This window comes from Rattus norvegicus, chromosome 1 (assembly GCF_021556685.1).
Source record: "Rattus norvegicus strain SHRSP/BbbUtx chromosome 1, alternate assembly SHRSP_T2T, whole genome shotgun sequence".
NCBI classification, from domain to species: Eukaryota; Metazoa; Chordata; class Mammalia; order Rodentia; family Muridae; genus Rattus; species Rattus norvegicus.
In genome coordinates this window covers 15813582-15829589 of record NC_141534.1, presented here as the reverse complement: position 1 = coordinate 15829589, position 16008 = coordinate 15813582, and the positions used below count along the sequence as shown (strand labels likewise).

Genomic DNA, 16008 nt, shown 5'->3' with positions numbered 1-16008 from the left:
CATGGGAACGAGTGTGAGAGGGCAGGGAGCACAGGAGGAAGGAGAGTGACCCAGACTCTTCTCAGGGTCTAGCTTTCTTTCTGTTTTAATTAACCATTCCATTCATTTACATCTCAAATGATATCCCACTTCCCTGTTACCTATCCCCCATCCCACATCCCCCCTCCCTCCTACCCTTTGTATGAGAGTGCTCCCCTGCCCATCCACATTTTCCTGACCCACTGCTCCAACATCCCCCTACTCTGGGGCATCAAGCTTCCTCAGGACCAAAGGCCTCATCTCCAGTTGCTGTCAGGCAAGGTAATTCTCTGCTACATATGTATCTGGAGGAGCCATGGGTCCCTCTGGGTACACTCCTTGGTTGGTGGTCTAGACTCTGCGAGAACTGGGTAGTCAGGCAAGCCTATGTTGTCCTTTTAATGGGGTTGCAATTCCCCTCCCCTCCTCTCCTCCATTCCCTCTGCCAGCTCCCCCACCAGGTTCCCTGAGCTCTGTCTGATGGTTGGCTCCAAGCATTCAAGTCTGCATTGGTCATTTGCTGGCCAGACATCCTCAGAAACTGCCACACTATGTTCCTGTCAGCAGGCGCCTCTTGACCAAAGCAACAGCGTTGGCTTTGGTGTCTGCAGACTTGATGGGTCCCCAGGTGGGGCCGTCCCTGGTTTGACCCTTCCTTCAGTCTCTGTTCCATTTTTGTCCCTGTTCTTCCTTTGGACAGGAACATTTCTGGGTTAAAAACTTTGAGATGGGTATCAACCAGAGGCCGTGCCAATCTTGCTGGACGAGGTCTCAACAGATCTGTCTCCCCATTCTCTGCACATTTTGGCTAAAGTCATCCCTGTTGGGTCCTGGGAGCCTCACACTTCCCTGGTGTCTGGAACCCTCCAGTGGCTACCCCAGTTCCTCATCCTCCTGCTACATATCTTTGTTCGATTTCCTGACCCTGTGCCTCTCCAGCATCTCCTCCAGATCCTGATGCTGCCACCCTTACTTCCTCCCCTTATCTCCCCCTCCCCAGTCCCCCTTTCCCTCCACCTCCCTCAACCATCCTGTTACCACTCGGTGCAGGACTGAAGCATCCACACACTGGACTTCCTTCTCCATGTGTTCCGTGGATTCTATTATGTGCATTATGGGCTTTTGGGCTAATATCCACTATTCTGAGTACATACCATGTGTGTTTTTCTGTGATTGGGTTACCTCATTCAGGATGATTTTTTTTAGTTCCATCCATTTGCCTATGAATTTCATAAAGTCCTCATTTTTGATAGCTGAGTAGTACTCCATTGTGTAGATGTACCACATTTTCTGTATCCATTCCTCTGTTGAAGGGCATCTGGGTTCTTTCCAGCTTCTGGCTATTATAAATAAGGCTGCAATGAACGTAGTGGAGCACGTGTCTTTTTTATATGTTGGGGTATCTTTTGGGTATATGCCCAAGAGAGGTATAGCTGGGCCCTTATGATCTGGGTAATAAATGTGGGGAGGAAAGGTTTGAGTTTTCTAACAGGAAATGGAACCTTCCCTCAAACTGTCCTGTCTAAAGTTCTGAAGACTTTGGCCTCTCCCTGAGCAGGAGCTAAAGGGAAGAGGAAAGGGGAATGTTCTGTCCCCAGAGATTGGCAGCAGTCGGGAGCCTGTAGTTCTCACAGCACAAGGCAGCAAGATAGCTGAGAGATTGTCTCTAGACTGTCTCGTCATCCCCACACCTCGGGCCCAGTGGGAGACCAGGCAGAGAGCAAAGCCAGAGAAATTTTCTGTTTTAGTCAATAAACTAATATTTCCTCTTTTGTCCTCTTGAGAACATGAAACTTTTTTTTTTCAGAGTTCATTAAAAGGCTGTTTAGTGTTACAAATTGTAAGGTCAGGTCGGAACAGCCTCATGTATTGAGTGTAAGGTGCTTGACCACACAGAGTGAAAGTATGAACAAGACATGCTAATACATGGGATTCTAGCCGATTAAAGACTTTTGGTTCTGTACTAAATTGTAGAAGTTAAAAAGAAAATCCCATTTTCCACTACTGCGTCTACAACTTGAAGAAAGTCCCATTTCCACTACTGTGTCCCAAACTGAAGTAGCCACACAGCCTTATTTAACTTTAGGAACTTAACATAGTTCTGTTTAAAATAGTTCCAGGAAGCTTTTGAATATTCACATTATCAGTAGAATAACTGTTTTAAACTGGCTTAATAACCTTATCAAAAAACAAAAAAGAATTGTCTTTCGTGTAAATATAATGTGCTTTAAATGACCTAGCTCCTTTTCTGAGAAACACTGGTTTTTGAGAGTTGAACAGAAGGTAGTTGTAGTTACTTGTAGCCTAAGTTTTAAAAGGCTGTAATATACCGTGAGACAAGGTAGTACCAGAGGATCAGACACAAATGGACATTGAGAATCCACTGACACACAGTTTTATTACCTGTTCTCTGTGAGATGCTTCCAGAACTGTGGTGACATCTGTGGCTCCTCTGTGTCCTTGCTTGTGATGGTACCTCATGCCAGCCTGAACAATATCCACTGTTTCCTAGATCTCCTATAGACCAGGGCTGTTAAAACTGACCAATCAGAAGTTTATTAATCAACTAGAACATACATCCTTAAACAATAAGAGATTTTATTGCAAGGCCACTTATTTGTCTGTTGCTTGGCAACTGATGTATATCAATAACATTTAGTTAACCAAATTTCAATTATACTAAGGAAGTGTAGTTGTTGAGAGCATCTAGGAGTAGAGAAGCAGGGAATCTTTAACTTGTAATTCATAGTTCAGATGTGCCAGACAGGAAACCATAGAAGTAGGACTACTTCCTCTCATATGTTCCTTCAGCATATGTTTTCATATGTAGGACCTTGTGCAGGCACAGATTGGGGACATTGGAGGGGGAATTAAAATAAACGTGTCTCCTGCCACATAAAGAAGTTAGGCTGTTAAATCAGACCATTGGGTGACAGACGAGTCTGGGCAGGGTGTACAGTCAGAAGAGATCCAGAGGAACTGAGGCTTAGATCTGCTGAGCGAGCAGACACTGAGGAGGTGAAGAAGAAGATAAGTTAACTGGCAATGGCAATAGTTTGCCACTGACCCTGTGATGAGGGAGCGGCTAGCACAAGAGAGCAAAAGAATGCATATCTTCCTGACTTACAGTATTAGTTTTTAAATGCTAGAATTTAAAACTTTGTATGGATATACTTACTATATTTTTAAAATGCTGAGTGTGATATAATTAACAGAATTTTATATTTTCCCTATATTAATCTGTGTTCAGATTGTTAAAACAAATACCACAGACTAGGTAGCTTTATGTTTGGTAGACCAGAAGTCCTAGCTAAAGGAACAACCAGGTCAGTTTCTGGTGAAGGCACTCTTCCTGACTCGGTGGCCACCTTGTAAAGAACAGTAAGAAAGTCATTGTGGCTGGAGCCTAGAGAGCGAGGTGGAAAATCATGGGGGTGCATAAACACTAGATTTGATGAAATGACAGAAATGTGTAAAATTTGATTTGTCTTTGAAAGACAGTTCTGGTAGCTGTAGGCTAATAGACTCAAAGTAAAGTGAAAGCCAGGAAACCAGCTTTGAATCTCTTGAAATTACCTAGAGAAAAAGGAGATCGGTGAGTTAGAATCCTAGAGATGAAAAGATGGATAATGTATTAGACTGAACTGCGTTCTCCATGCTGGGACTTTGCTGTGGTTCTATTAAAACCTTGAAGATAGAACAGTCGCCATCACTAATGAAGATGGGCAGAGGGTCAAGGTGGCCTTGGAGGCCAGGAGGAGAGTGGTATGATCTTGGGTGCTAGGGGAAGAGCAGGCAGTGTGAAATAGAAACGGTTAAGAGGTATGCTTGAGAGGCTGGGGGATGGCCCACTGAGTAAAGCTTTTCCATCTAAGAATAAGGGCCTGAGTTCAGATTCCTGTTTCCTAAGGACACCCAGAGGTAGTGTGTGTGTGTCCGTAAGCCCAGCCCTCTGACAGCAAGGTGAGAGGCACAGTAGAGTCTACAGAAGCTGTCAGTCAGCTAGCCTGGCCTTTGCAGCCATGAGTAAGAGACTGTCTCAACTACAGTAGAAGGTGAGGACTGAACCTGAAATTGTCCTCTGACCTCCATGCGTGCCTACATTATATATCCACACATATGACATGTGCATGTGCACACACGTACACACTTTTTAAAAAAGGTTAATGTTTGAGACACTCATTTTAGATATTTATATGATAGACAGAATAAGGCTTGTTCATGGGGGATGGTTTATAAGCAAAAGTACAATATGTGGAGTGATAGAACTTGGGCATGAGGAATTAGAAAGACACCATTGTAAAAGACATCATTCTTCTGAGTATATTTAAAGGTATATTATCTGAGGGTAATTGTAACAGTCTCAATATAAATGTATAAGACCTTTAAGAAATTTAGAAAAAGAAGGGTAGTTGACCAGAAATCTTAAGGGAGGATGAAATAAAGAGTTATCTCACTGTAATGGTCAGTAAGGGACTGAAAACCCTCATCTGTCGTTAGGACAGGACAGAGGACACCTGCCTTCACAGCTTCTCTTTACAGTATCTTTGGGAGTCTTTGCCAGAGGAATTAATCAAGACAAAGAAATGAAAAATATTGGGGCTAGAAAGACAGTTCAGCAGTTAGGAGCACTTGATGCTTTTGCAGAGGATCTGGATGGCTCCCAGTACCCACGTGAGGGCTCAGAACCACTCATATCTCCAGTTCCAGGGGACCTGATCCTCTTCTAACCTTCGAAGCCCCTGGCCTACACGTGACACACATGCAAACACTCAGGCAAAACACTCAAACACATAAAATAAATACAATTATCTAAATTAAAAAGGAAAGTAAAATTATCTTTCTTCCCAGATCACTTAATATTGTATGTAAAGCCTTTAAACTCAGTCATATCAGCAATTGTGCTGTAAATAGTCTAAACTATTCAAGTTAAAGGCACATTAAAAGCAAGAGAATGTTGGGGAGTTGTTTTTGGTTAAGACTTTTGAACTATTCGACTTTACATTTGAAGAAAAGATTTTCCAGCACTGAGTCTAAGACATTCAGTCTTTCTTTCCTGTCCTTGCCATGCTCCTCACATTCAGTCTTTCTTTCCTGTCCTTGCCATGCTCTTCACATTCAGTCTTTCTTTCCTGTCCTTGCCATGCTCCTCACATTCAGTCTTTCTTTCCTGTCCTTGCCATGCTCCTCACATTCAGTCTTTCTTTCCTGTCCTTGCCATGCTCCTCACATTCAGTCTTTCTTTCCTGTCCTTGCCATGCTCCTCACATTCAGTCTTTCTTTCCTGTCCTTGCCATGCTCCTCACATTCAGTCTTTCTTTCCTGTCCTTGCCATGCTCCTCACATTCAGTCTTTCTTTCCTGTCCTTGCCATGCTCCTCACATTCAGTCTTTCTTTCCTGTCCTTGCCATGCTCCTCACATTCAGTCTTTCTTTCCTGTCCTTGCCATGCTCCTCACATTCAGTCTTTCTTTCCTGTCCTTGCCATGCTCCTCACATTCAGTCTTTCTTTCCTGTCCTTGCCATGCTCCTCACATTCAGTCTTTCTTTCCTGTCCTTGCCATGCTCCTCACATTCAGTCTTTCTTTCCTGTCCTTGCCATGCTCCTCACATTCAGTCTTTCTTTCCTGTCCTTGCCATGCTCCTCACATTCAGTCTTTCTTTCCTGTCCTTGCCATGCTCCTCACATTCAGTCTTTCTTTCCTGTCCTTGCCATGCTCCTCACATTCAGTCTTTCTTTCCTGTCCTTGCCATGCTCCTCACATTCAGTCTTTCTTTCCTGTCCTTGCCATGCTCCTCACATTCAGTCTTTCTTTCCTGTCCTTGCCATGCTCCTCACATTCAGTCTTTCTTTCCTGTCCTTGCCATGCTCCTCACATTCAGTCTTTCTTTCCTGTCCTTGCCATGCTCCTCACATTCAGTCTTTCTTTCCTGTCCTTGCCATGCTCCTCACTGTGGATTTATGCTGTTTCACTTCCATTTTATTTATATTTTGTTTTAGACACTACCCTTTCCTTCCTTTCAAGCTAGGATGATGATCTCAACCAGTATTTATTTATCCTTTTTCACATATGTAACCTTAGTACAGTTAGAACACACTTGGTTTTCTTCCTCCAAGTTCTACTATGGTTCAAACCTAGGGTCTAACAGATGCTGAAGGTGGGTCTCCCGCTTGGGGTTCTGAAGTCCTGTGAATGCATTGGTGAAGAATTCTCATCAGGACCGCTCTCAGGGGGCAGTTTAACTTTCTTAGGGTGATCCAAGGCTTAATAAATTTTGGGAGACTGAGGGTAGGAACATCCAGGATGGGCAGACGTCATTGGTTGGGGGCTTAGGGTGTCTAGAATACATCCTTAGCACTTCAGGAATCTCAGGTACTGGCTGAACAGGTTTTGTCAGGAGAAAGGAAATTGAGGCTACTTGACATTGCTCAGGTAGAGGCTTCTGAGTGGGCTTAGAATTCCCCAGGCGAAGTCAGAAGGAGAAGCTCCTCTAAAGAAGGGAGTCTCCCATATTGCTCTGAGCCCAGAGGCTTCCAGTCCTGGTGGATGATTAGCAGAGTTTTCGCACACTGAACAAGCACTCCCTCCCTCTCTCCCTCTCCCCTTCTCCCTTTCTCTCCTCCTCTTCTTCCTCCTCTCTTAACAGTTCTCTTTTACAGGTAAACTACTCCATAGCCTGGAGCCTGACACCAGTTTTGCTGTTTGCCCACAGGTTTGCGAGTCAGCAATTCGAGCCTCTTATTTCTCTGTGTCGGTCTCACCTGGGGCCCTCACATGGCTCCTGACAGTTGGCAGCTTAAATAGAGCAGGGTGGCCTGCTGTGACCTTATTCACCTTTGTCTGGTTGCCATCTAGGCCAAGAGTGTTTTGGAGAAGCTCAGCTTCATCCAGCCATTGTGTGCTTCTAAGACAGCAAGGCATCTTGGGACTAACCTTGGAGGTCACCCACCACTCTGTCTTTTGACTTGAGCTTTAGGGAGCTGGGAAGAATTTGCAGTTAAGTTTGCCGTGCTCACCATTGCTGATGGTTTTGATGGTTAAAGTTAGTTTTGATGTCTCAATTATCCCTCTTATAATGTGTGACCAAATGTATTGATTGCAAGCCAGTATAGTTTTACCCTTTGTTCATATTTTATTCTCTTAGAAAATACCTCTCACCTCTTGGTATCTTTCATGCCCACTCAGAAACCTCCCTACCTTGTGATCTTAACAGGCCCTCGCTGATGTTATCTGCAGACTGTTGGAGTCTCATATTTATAATCCTTGTTCTTTTTGGTGTCTCCATTCTTAAAGATCTGAGAAAGTAGATCCAAGGGCATTCTGACAGCACCTTTCTTCTTGACAGTGTGAAGATCTTCTCTTTAAAGGTTTAAAACCCGACAAATAAGATATCTGCGTCACTCTTTAAGGATAATTGCTGAGAAAACTCCCCGCCTTCCCCTGTTAACCAGCTTAGCGACCTGCACTTATGGCTTTTTTCTTTGATATTTCTCTCTGATCATGATTCATACAGTCCTTGCATTTTCCCTTTCTTCCTCTATCCTTATTATGTCTAAATGGGAGAGCCCTTTTCTGTTGTGAGGTCTGTGATACTTGGCCTGTAATATGCCCACTTATATAACTGAAATTCCTCTTATATACTAATTTATCTTTAGAACTCCTGGCTCTGTGCTCCATAGCATTAGTCCTGACCCTTTGACTGACTGACTGACTGATTCTTGGCTCACAGAGTGTAAGCCAAGTGCAGTTATGTATGTTTCTTTACTCATTCCTTCCACAGTTCTTAATTTCGGAACGAGGACATTATTCCTTCATTTCAATTTATCCATCTCTACTTAGATTTAATAAAAATTACCTATTTTCTCATAATGAAATTCCAGCGGTTACATTTGAAGGATTTGTGTGGTCTCTCTAGAAAGCACTATTACATAAACACTGGGTTTTTAGTCATTAAAAAAGATTTAAACTTTGAATTTGAGCATAAGCTTTCTAATTTAAAAAGTGCACATTTACCTCACAAGCATGATGCGCCCTCCAAACCAACAAGCATCTTAGTTCAAAGCATGATCTAGGTGTTTGTCACACGCACCCGTAATACCAGCACCCCAGAGCAGAGAAACAGGAGGTTTGCTTCATGTGATTCCAGTCAAGATCACATCCTGAGACCTTTTCTCAAAGTCAAAGAACTACTAAAATGAAAGTCATACCTCACCCTAAGGAAAAAGATGGAGTGATCCTTTACAAAAGGGTTGTTCACTGAACGTGGAGACCCATGTCTTTCAGCTGCACGCACCAGACACGGATTAGGTGTCCATCCTACCTCGTCACTGAGGTCCTGCTGTCCCTATTGGGACCTTCTGCTGGCCACGCTTAGCTTTGCAGTCTGTGATCGGCTTTGCAGTACTGGCTTCTGGAACTCCCCGGTTTGCCCACCTTGAGGTGGCTTGTGCTCTAGCCAGTGCCTGTGTCCTGAGTGAGGTGGGAGTGGGAAGCAGATAGCACAGTGTGTCCGGTTGGGCCTGTCTCCCTACTTCAAAGCCCAGTAAGCATGGAACCCCTGGCTGGAGCTAAGGAGCTGTGGATGTCAAGTCACCTGTGGGAACTGCAAGCTCCCTGTCTGTTCCATGGTAACTGCTGGGTAGGTGGCTCCAGAGTTTGACGAAATATCCTGCTGACACAAGATAGAGTCACCTGGGTGGAACCTCTGCTAAGAAGATGCCTCAGTCAGATTCCCGGTATGCAAGTCCGCATCTTTTTGATTAATGATTAATGCAATAGGTCCCAGCCCACTGTGGGTAGCGCCACCCCTACTCAGTTGGTCCTGGGTGGCATAAGAAAGCTAAGTCACAGGGAGCAAGCCAGTGAGCAGCATTTCCCTATGGTCTCTGCTTCAGTTCCTTCCCTAGTTCCTGCCTTTTAGTTCCTGCCCTGACTTCCCTTCATGCTGGGCTACAAGCATAAGCTAAAATAAACCCTTTGCTCCCTGAAGTCACTTTTGGTCATTGTTTTATCACAATAATAGAAAGCAGGACAATACACCAGCTAATCTTTGTCCCCACCCTCAGCCAGGGAGCTGGGCCCGAGTCCTGCCCTGCTTTTTGCTAGTGTCCCTTCAACTGTTCTGTTACTTGCTGTGACGTTGGATGCTCCTGCTCTTTGGAACAGTCTAGTTTTCATTGTCCTGCCTGTTCTCCTTCACTGTCTCTTGTGGAGGCGGCTTCTCATCTGCCACCTTACCTACAAGTTTCTGTCTGTCTTTGGTTGCAGAGTCCCAGTCTTCCCATCTATTAGTTATAGGCCGCCATGCTAATCTGTCTTCTGTCTTTAATGCAATTCCACTTTCTTTCTCATCCTTCCAGAAGCAGCTGTTCACCACTATTCAGTTTTCCTGTTAAGGAATAAGTTCACCTTGGGGCTATCATTTAATCCCATGCTAGTGATTGTTGACGTAGTTCTCCAGTTACCTGTACCTCGTAATCTCTGTGTATGCCTTGCTTTAGCTCCAGCATTCCTAACCTGGCTTGGAAGCTTGATTGCACAGTGGAGTCATGTAGAAATCGGTGAAGTCATCTAAATTTGCTTGTTTCTTTACATCCTTTAAATTCAGCTTGGCTTCATATCTGAGCATGCAGGATATTAAAACTTGAAATTCGATCACTTAACTCAGAAGGACTCACCGGGTCGGTTCTAATGCTTGCCTCGCACTGTTGGGAGGGCGTTAGCTCTGTGTTACTCTGTTAACAGTGTGGGACAGAGCAGTAGAAGTTGCAAATCCACACAGTTAAAGTTGTCACTATGTCTTCTTTGCCTAGAAACCTTCAAAGGGAATCTTCAGAATCCAAACTTTTCATTTCTGCTTCTAAGATATGTTGTAAATTGTGTTCCTTTCTAGTCTGGGTTCTTTCCTTTGCAGCCCTGTTGCAGATCAATGGCATTTTATTTGCTATTCCCAAGTTCCCTCGCCTCCCCTCTCCCTTAACAGAGTATTTCTGCCTTTCACCTTCACCACGATGCCATTCTTTCCTCCATTTCCCTTCATTACTTTCTAACTTAGAAATAATTGCTTCAAATTTTAAAGAATATTTTGTTGCTAGAAGCTACATAATAGAATAAGGTATTAGTTATTCGTGTGTGGTGTGTATTATGTAAGTGAATGAGTGAATGAATGATTGCATGCGTCTAGAAGATTCTTCAAAGTTTACTTTCTCATTGATGAACATGAGGCTCATGAGGCTGGGTGTCTCGTTCCGCCGAGTCTTGTGCAGAAAGCCTGCAGGAGACCTGGAGGGCTGGTCCCACGTCTAGGCTAGAAGGCCTAGGACGCCAGTGGCTCTAGTGTCAGCAAAGGGATGCAGCAGCAAAGGGTGGGCTGGCCAGCAGAGTGCAGAAAGCAGGCAGAAGGCAACTTCTCGTCCTTATCTGGGACTGGACTGCCACTGGAAGGTGGTGTATAGACCCCATTGAGTTGTCAAGCAAGGTCATCCCGTGCTGAACAATGACGGACCTGCCTTTTTAAACGTTAAGTTGACCATTAGTGATTTTTCCCCCAAATCCTTCTTACATCTTCTGTTCTCTGCATCCTTGCTAAAGGCCATATGTCATGCAGATAATTACAGTAGACTGAACAGTTTCCCAAGGGCAAAAGCAATTGCCTACAAAATTGAGAGAAAACAGTCCAGAGATAAATCGAAAATAGAAAGCTTGTCAGTCAAGTAAATCTCTTCATGGACCTGGCAATCCTCGGTTACAGGAGTGACCACAGCAGTGTTCTCTGAGATGAATTTCTCTGTCAGTAGTAGCATGTGCAAACATTTTTAGTAGTTAATAAAGTCAAACACAGAAACTCACCTCCTAATGGACATGTTTACAGTCTGCCATTTTCCAGTGTAGTCTTCACTCTCTGCAAGCTGGATCCATAACGCCAGCAGTATTAAATATGTCCTCTGGCTTTAATTGTTTTATTTATTCACTTATTCCAATGCATACAGCTGTTTTGCCCACATGCCCATCTGTCTGTGTACCACATGTGTGCTCAGGGTGGGGTCAGAAGAAGCTTATCACTTGAGTTTCAGATGGTGGTGAACTGCTGTGTGGTGCTGGGGATTGAACCTGGATCCACCAGAAGAGTAGCCAGTGTTAACATCGCTCCAGCCCTGGCTTTCTAATGTTTTATTTAATCTACCAAAGATGAGTTTTTGTTGTAAACTCTATGGACACATTTGTTTCATTCATATCTTTGGGTCCTCGGAGCATGTCGCCTAGTGGTTAGCACACAGAAAGTGGTGAAATATTCCCCAGTGTCATTGATCTCAAGAATTCCATCCGCGGTGATAATTGTGATATATGCCATAGCTATATTTAGCTAGTTTTGATAAATAATTTGTTCTATTCTGTTTTCCAATAATGTTTCATTGTATATTTTAAGAAAATTGACCATTTAGTATAAGAATGGGTATTTTATTTCTATAGTGTATAGATTTTTAAAGTCAGAAATGCCCATTTAATGTATAAAAGTGAGGAAGATAATTTTTTTGAAGATGTATGTGTTATTATGTACACACTGTTCTGCCTACATATATGCCTGCAGGCCAGAAGAGGGCTCCAAATCTCATTACAGATGGTTGTGAGCCATCATGTGGTTGATGGGAATTGAACTCAGGACCTCTGGAAGAGCAATCAGTGCTCTAAACCTCTGAGCCATGTCTCCAGCCCCCCCAAAAATAATGAAAGTAGAACTTACATGGCATAGACCATACGCACTTTAAATTATTTCCACATCCTTGGAAGCTTGCAGGTTTTACACGTAATGAAAATGGATTCTCTCCAGATTTTATATTAAGTAAAAAAAATGAGCCATTTTGACAAGTCACCATTTTACCTGTGATGATATCAGTATATCAATTCTGAGTTCTTATCAAATGATTTGTATTTGGGACTCAAGTTAGAAGAGAATCACAAGCACTGGGGGATGGCCACGCCTCAGTGACTGGCAGGGTAAGGAATGCATTTCCACTTGGAACCCTGGAGCAGAGGCTGTGGAGCCTGGATGTCCTTTCTTGCCCCTTGGCATCCACACATGCAGCCATGCTGTAAGGAAGGCAGGTTGTAGAGACAAGGTTGGCCGCCAGCCCTCAAGAAACCCTGAAGCACAGTCAGGAAAGGAAGATTTTCATCAGGAACTTGGTTGCATACTGAGAGCTGGAGGTCTGGGCTCTTCTTTCAGTCTTTTTTTCCCCTGCCCAGCATCTTGCCCCTTTTCCACTGCTCCTGGCTGGTAGACACCCACGTGCACTTTCTGCTTTATCCACAGCTCAGACAGTTCCTGCCTGTGTGTGAGTGCTGTCTCTGAGTGCTGTCTCTGAGTGCTGTGTGTGAGTGTGTGAGAGCTGTGTGTGAGTGCTGTGTGTGAGAGCTGTGTGTGAGAGCTGTCTATGAGTGCTGTGTGTGAGTGTGTGAGAGCTGTGTGTGAGAGCTGTGTGTGAGAGCTGTCTGTGAGTGCTGTCTATGAGTGCTGTGTGTGAGAGCTGTGTGTGAGTGCTGTGTGTGAGAGCTGTGTGTGAGTGCTGTCTGTGAGTGCTGTGTGTGAGAGATGTGTGTGAGTGCTGTGTGTGAGAGCTGTGTGTGAGAGCTGTCTATGAGTGCTGTGTGTGAGAGCTGTGTGTGAGTGCTGTCTATGAGTGCTGTGTGTGAGAGCTGTGTGTGAGTGCTGTGTGTGAGAGCTGTCTATGAGTGCTGTGTGTGAGAGCTGTGTGTGAGTGCTGTCTATGAGTGCTGTGTGTGAGAGCTGTGTGTGAGTGCTGTGTGTGAGAGCTGTGTGTGAGTGCTGTCTGTGAGTGCTGTGTGTGAGAGCTGTGTGTGAGTGCTGTGTGTGAGAGCTGTGTGTGAGAGCTGTCTATGAGTGCTGTGTGTGAGAGCTGTGTGTGAGTGCTGTCTCTGAGTGCTGTGTGTGAGAGCTGTGTGTGAGTGCTGTGTGTGAGAGCTGTGTGTGAGAGCTGTGTGTGAGTGCTGTGTGTGAGAGCTGTGTGTGAGAGCTGTCTATGAGTGCTGTGTGTGAGAGCTGTGTGTGAGAGCTGTCTATGAGTGCTGTGTGTGAGAGCTGTGTGTGAGAGCTGTCTGTGAGTGCTGTGTGTGAGAGCTGTGTGTGAGTGCTGTGTGTGAGAGCTGTGTGTGAGTGCTGTCTATGAGTGCTGTGTGAGTACTGTCTATGAGTGCTGTCTATGAGTGCTGTGTGTGAGTTCTGTGTGTGAGAGCTGTCTGTGAAAGCTGTGTGTGAGTGCTGTGTGTGAGTGCTGTCTCTGAGTGCTGTGTGTGAGTGTGTGAGAGCTGTCTGAAAGCTGTGTGTGAGTGCTGTGTGTGAGAGCTGTGTGTGAGTGCTGTGTGTGAGTGCTGTGTGTGAGTGCTGTGTGTGAGTGTGTGAGAGCTGTCTGTGAAAGCTGTGTGTGAGTGCTGTGTGTGAGAGCTGTGTGAGTGCTGTCTCTGAGTGCTGTGTGTGAGTGTGTGAGAGCTGTCTGAAAGCTGTGTGTGAGTGCTGTGTGTGAGAGCTGTGTGTGAGTGCTGTGTGTGAGAGCTGTGTGTGAGTGCTGTCTCTGAGTGCTGTGTGTGAGTGTGTGAGAGCTGTCTGAAAGCTGTGTGTGAGTGCTGTGTGTGAGAGCTGTGTGTGAGTGCTGTGTGTGAGAGCTGTGTGTGAGTGCTGTCTATGAGTGCTGTGTGAGTACTGTCTATGAGTGCTGTCTATGAGTGCTGTGTGTGAGTTCTGTGTGTGAGAGCTGTGTGTGAGTGCTGTGTGTGAGTGCTGTGTGTGAGTGCTGTGTGTGAGAGCTGTGTGTGAGTGCTGTGTGTGAGAGCTGTGTGTGAGTGCTGTCTATGAGTGCTGTCTGTGAGTGCTGTGTGTGAGTGCTGTGTGTGAGAGCTGTGTGTGAGTGCTGTGTGTGAGTGCTGTCTATGAGTGCTGTGTGTGAGAGCTGTGTGTGAGAGCTGTGTGTGAGTGCCGTCTATGAGTGCTGTGTAAGTACTGTCTATGAGTGCTGTGTGTGAGAGCTGTGTGTGAGAGCTGTGTGTGAGAGCTGTGTGTGAGTGCTGTGTGTGAGTGCTGTGTGTGAGTGCTGTGTGTGAGTGTGTGAGAGCTGTGTGTGAAAGCTGTGTGTGAGTGCTGTGTGTGAGAGCTGTGTGTGAGAGCTGTCTGTGAGTGCTGTCTATGAGTGCTGTGTGTGAGAGCTGTGTGTGAGAGCTGTCTATGAGTGCTGTGTGTGAGAGCTGTGTGTGAGAGCTGTGTGTGAGTGCCGTCTATGAGTGCTGTGTGTGAGAGCTGTCTGTGAGTGCTGTCTATGAGTGCTGTCTGTGAGTGCTGTGTGTGAGAGCTGTGTGTGAGTGCCGTCTATGAGTGCTGTGTGAGTACTGTCTATGAGTGCTGTGTGTGAGAGCTGTGTGTGAGTGCCGTCTATGAGTGCTGTGTGTGAGAGCTGTCTGTGAGTGCTGTGTGTGAGTGCTGTCTCTGAGTGCTGTCTATGAGTGCTGTGTGTGAGAGCTGTGTGTGAGAGCTGTGTGTGAGTGCCGTCTATGAGTGCTGTGTGTGAGAGCTGTCTGTGAGTGCTGTCTATGAGTGCTGTGTGTGAGTGCTGTGTGTGAGAGCTGTGTGTGAGAGCTGTGTGTGAGTGCCGTCTATGAGTGCTGTGTGAGTACTGTCTATGAGTGCTGTGTGTGAGTGCTGTCTATGAGTGCTGTGTGTGAGTGCTGTCTATGAGTGCTGTGTGTGAGTGTGTGAGAGCTGTCTGAAAGCTGTGTGTGAGAGCTGTGTGTGAGTGCTGTGTGTGAGTGCTGTGTGTGAGAGCTGTGTGTGAGTGCTGTGTGTGAGAGCTGTCTATGAGTGCTGTGTGTGAGAGCTGTGTGTGAGAGCTGTCTCTGAGTGCTGTGTGTGAGAGCTGTCTCTGAGTGCTGTGTGTGAGAGCTGTGTGTGAGTGCTGTCTATGAGTGCTGTGTGTGAGAGCTGTCTGTGAGTGCTGTCTATGAGTGCTGTCTATGAGTGCTGTCTGTGAGTGCTGTCTATGAGTGCTGTCTATGATGAGTGCTGTCTATGATGAGTCCTGTCTATGATGAGTGCTGTCTATGATGAGTGCTGTCTATGATGAGTCCTGTCTATGTTGAGTGCTGTCTATGATGAGTGCTGTCTGTGAGTGCTGTCTATGAGTGCTGTGTGTGAGAGCTGTCTGTGAGTGCTGTGTATGAGTGCTGTCTATGAGTGCTGTCTGTGAGTGCTGTCTATGAGTGCTGTCTATGATGAGTGCTGTCTATGATGAGTCCTGTCTATGATGAGTGCTGTCTATGATGAGTGCTGTCTATGATGAGTCCTGTCTATGTTGAGTGCTGTCTATGATGAGTGCTGTCTGTGAGTGCTGTCTATGATGAGTGCTGTCTGTGAGTGCTCTCTATGATGAGTGCTGTCTATGAGTGCTGTCTATGATGAGTGCTGTCTATGAGTGCTGTCTATGATGAGTGCTGTCTATGATGAGTGCTGTCTATGAGTGCTGTCTATGAGTACTGTCTATGATGAGTGCTGTCTATGATGAGTGCTGTCTATGATGAGTGCTGTCTATGAGTGCTGTCTATGAGTGCTGTCTATGAGTGCTGTCTATGATGAGTGCTGTCTATGATGAGTGCTGTCTATGAGGAGTGCTGTCTATGATGAGTGCTGTCTATGAGTGCTGTCTATGATGAGTGCTGTCTATGATGAGTGCTGTCTCTGAGTGCTGTCTGTGAGTGCTGTGTGTGAGTGCTGTCTGTGAGTGCTGTTAGAACCCACCTTCTCTTCTTTAGCATGCTTTAATGTTCTCTGGCTGTCAGGAGGCACACTGTGCATGGCTCATGAGGTGCTCACCTCTGTCTGAAGCTGGTATTTTCTCTACAGCAGGTTTTATTTTTTGTTAGTTTGAAACTGAATTTGCTAAATCATTTTACTTGACATGTGGGTTAATGCACAAAGCACCACAGACCAG

The 16008-nt window shown here is 45.3% G+C and overlaps 1 protein-coding gene across 1 annotated transcript in view; it reads left to right on the top strand.

The window, feature by feature from the left end:
- Pex7 (peroxisomal biogenesis factor 7) overlaps positions 1–16008 on the top strand; it is a 63195-nt gene that overhangs the window by 45044 nt on the left and 2143 nt on the right. The window lies entirely within an intron of this gene.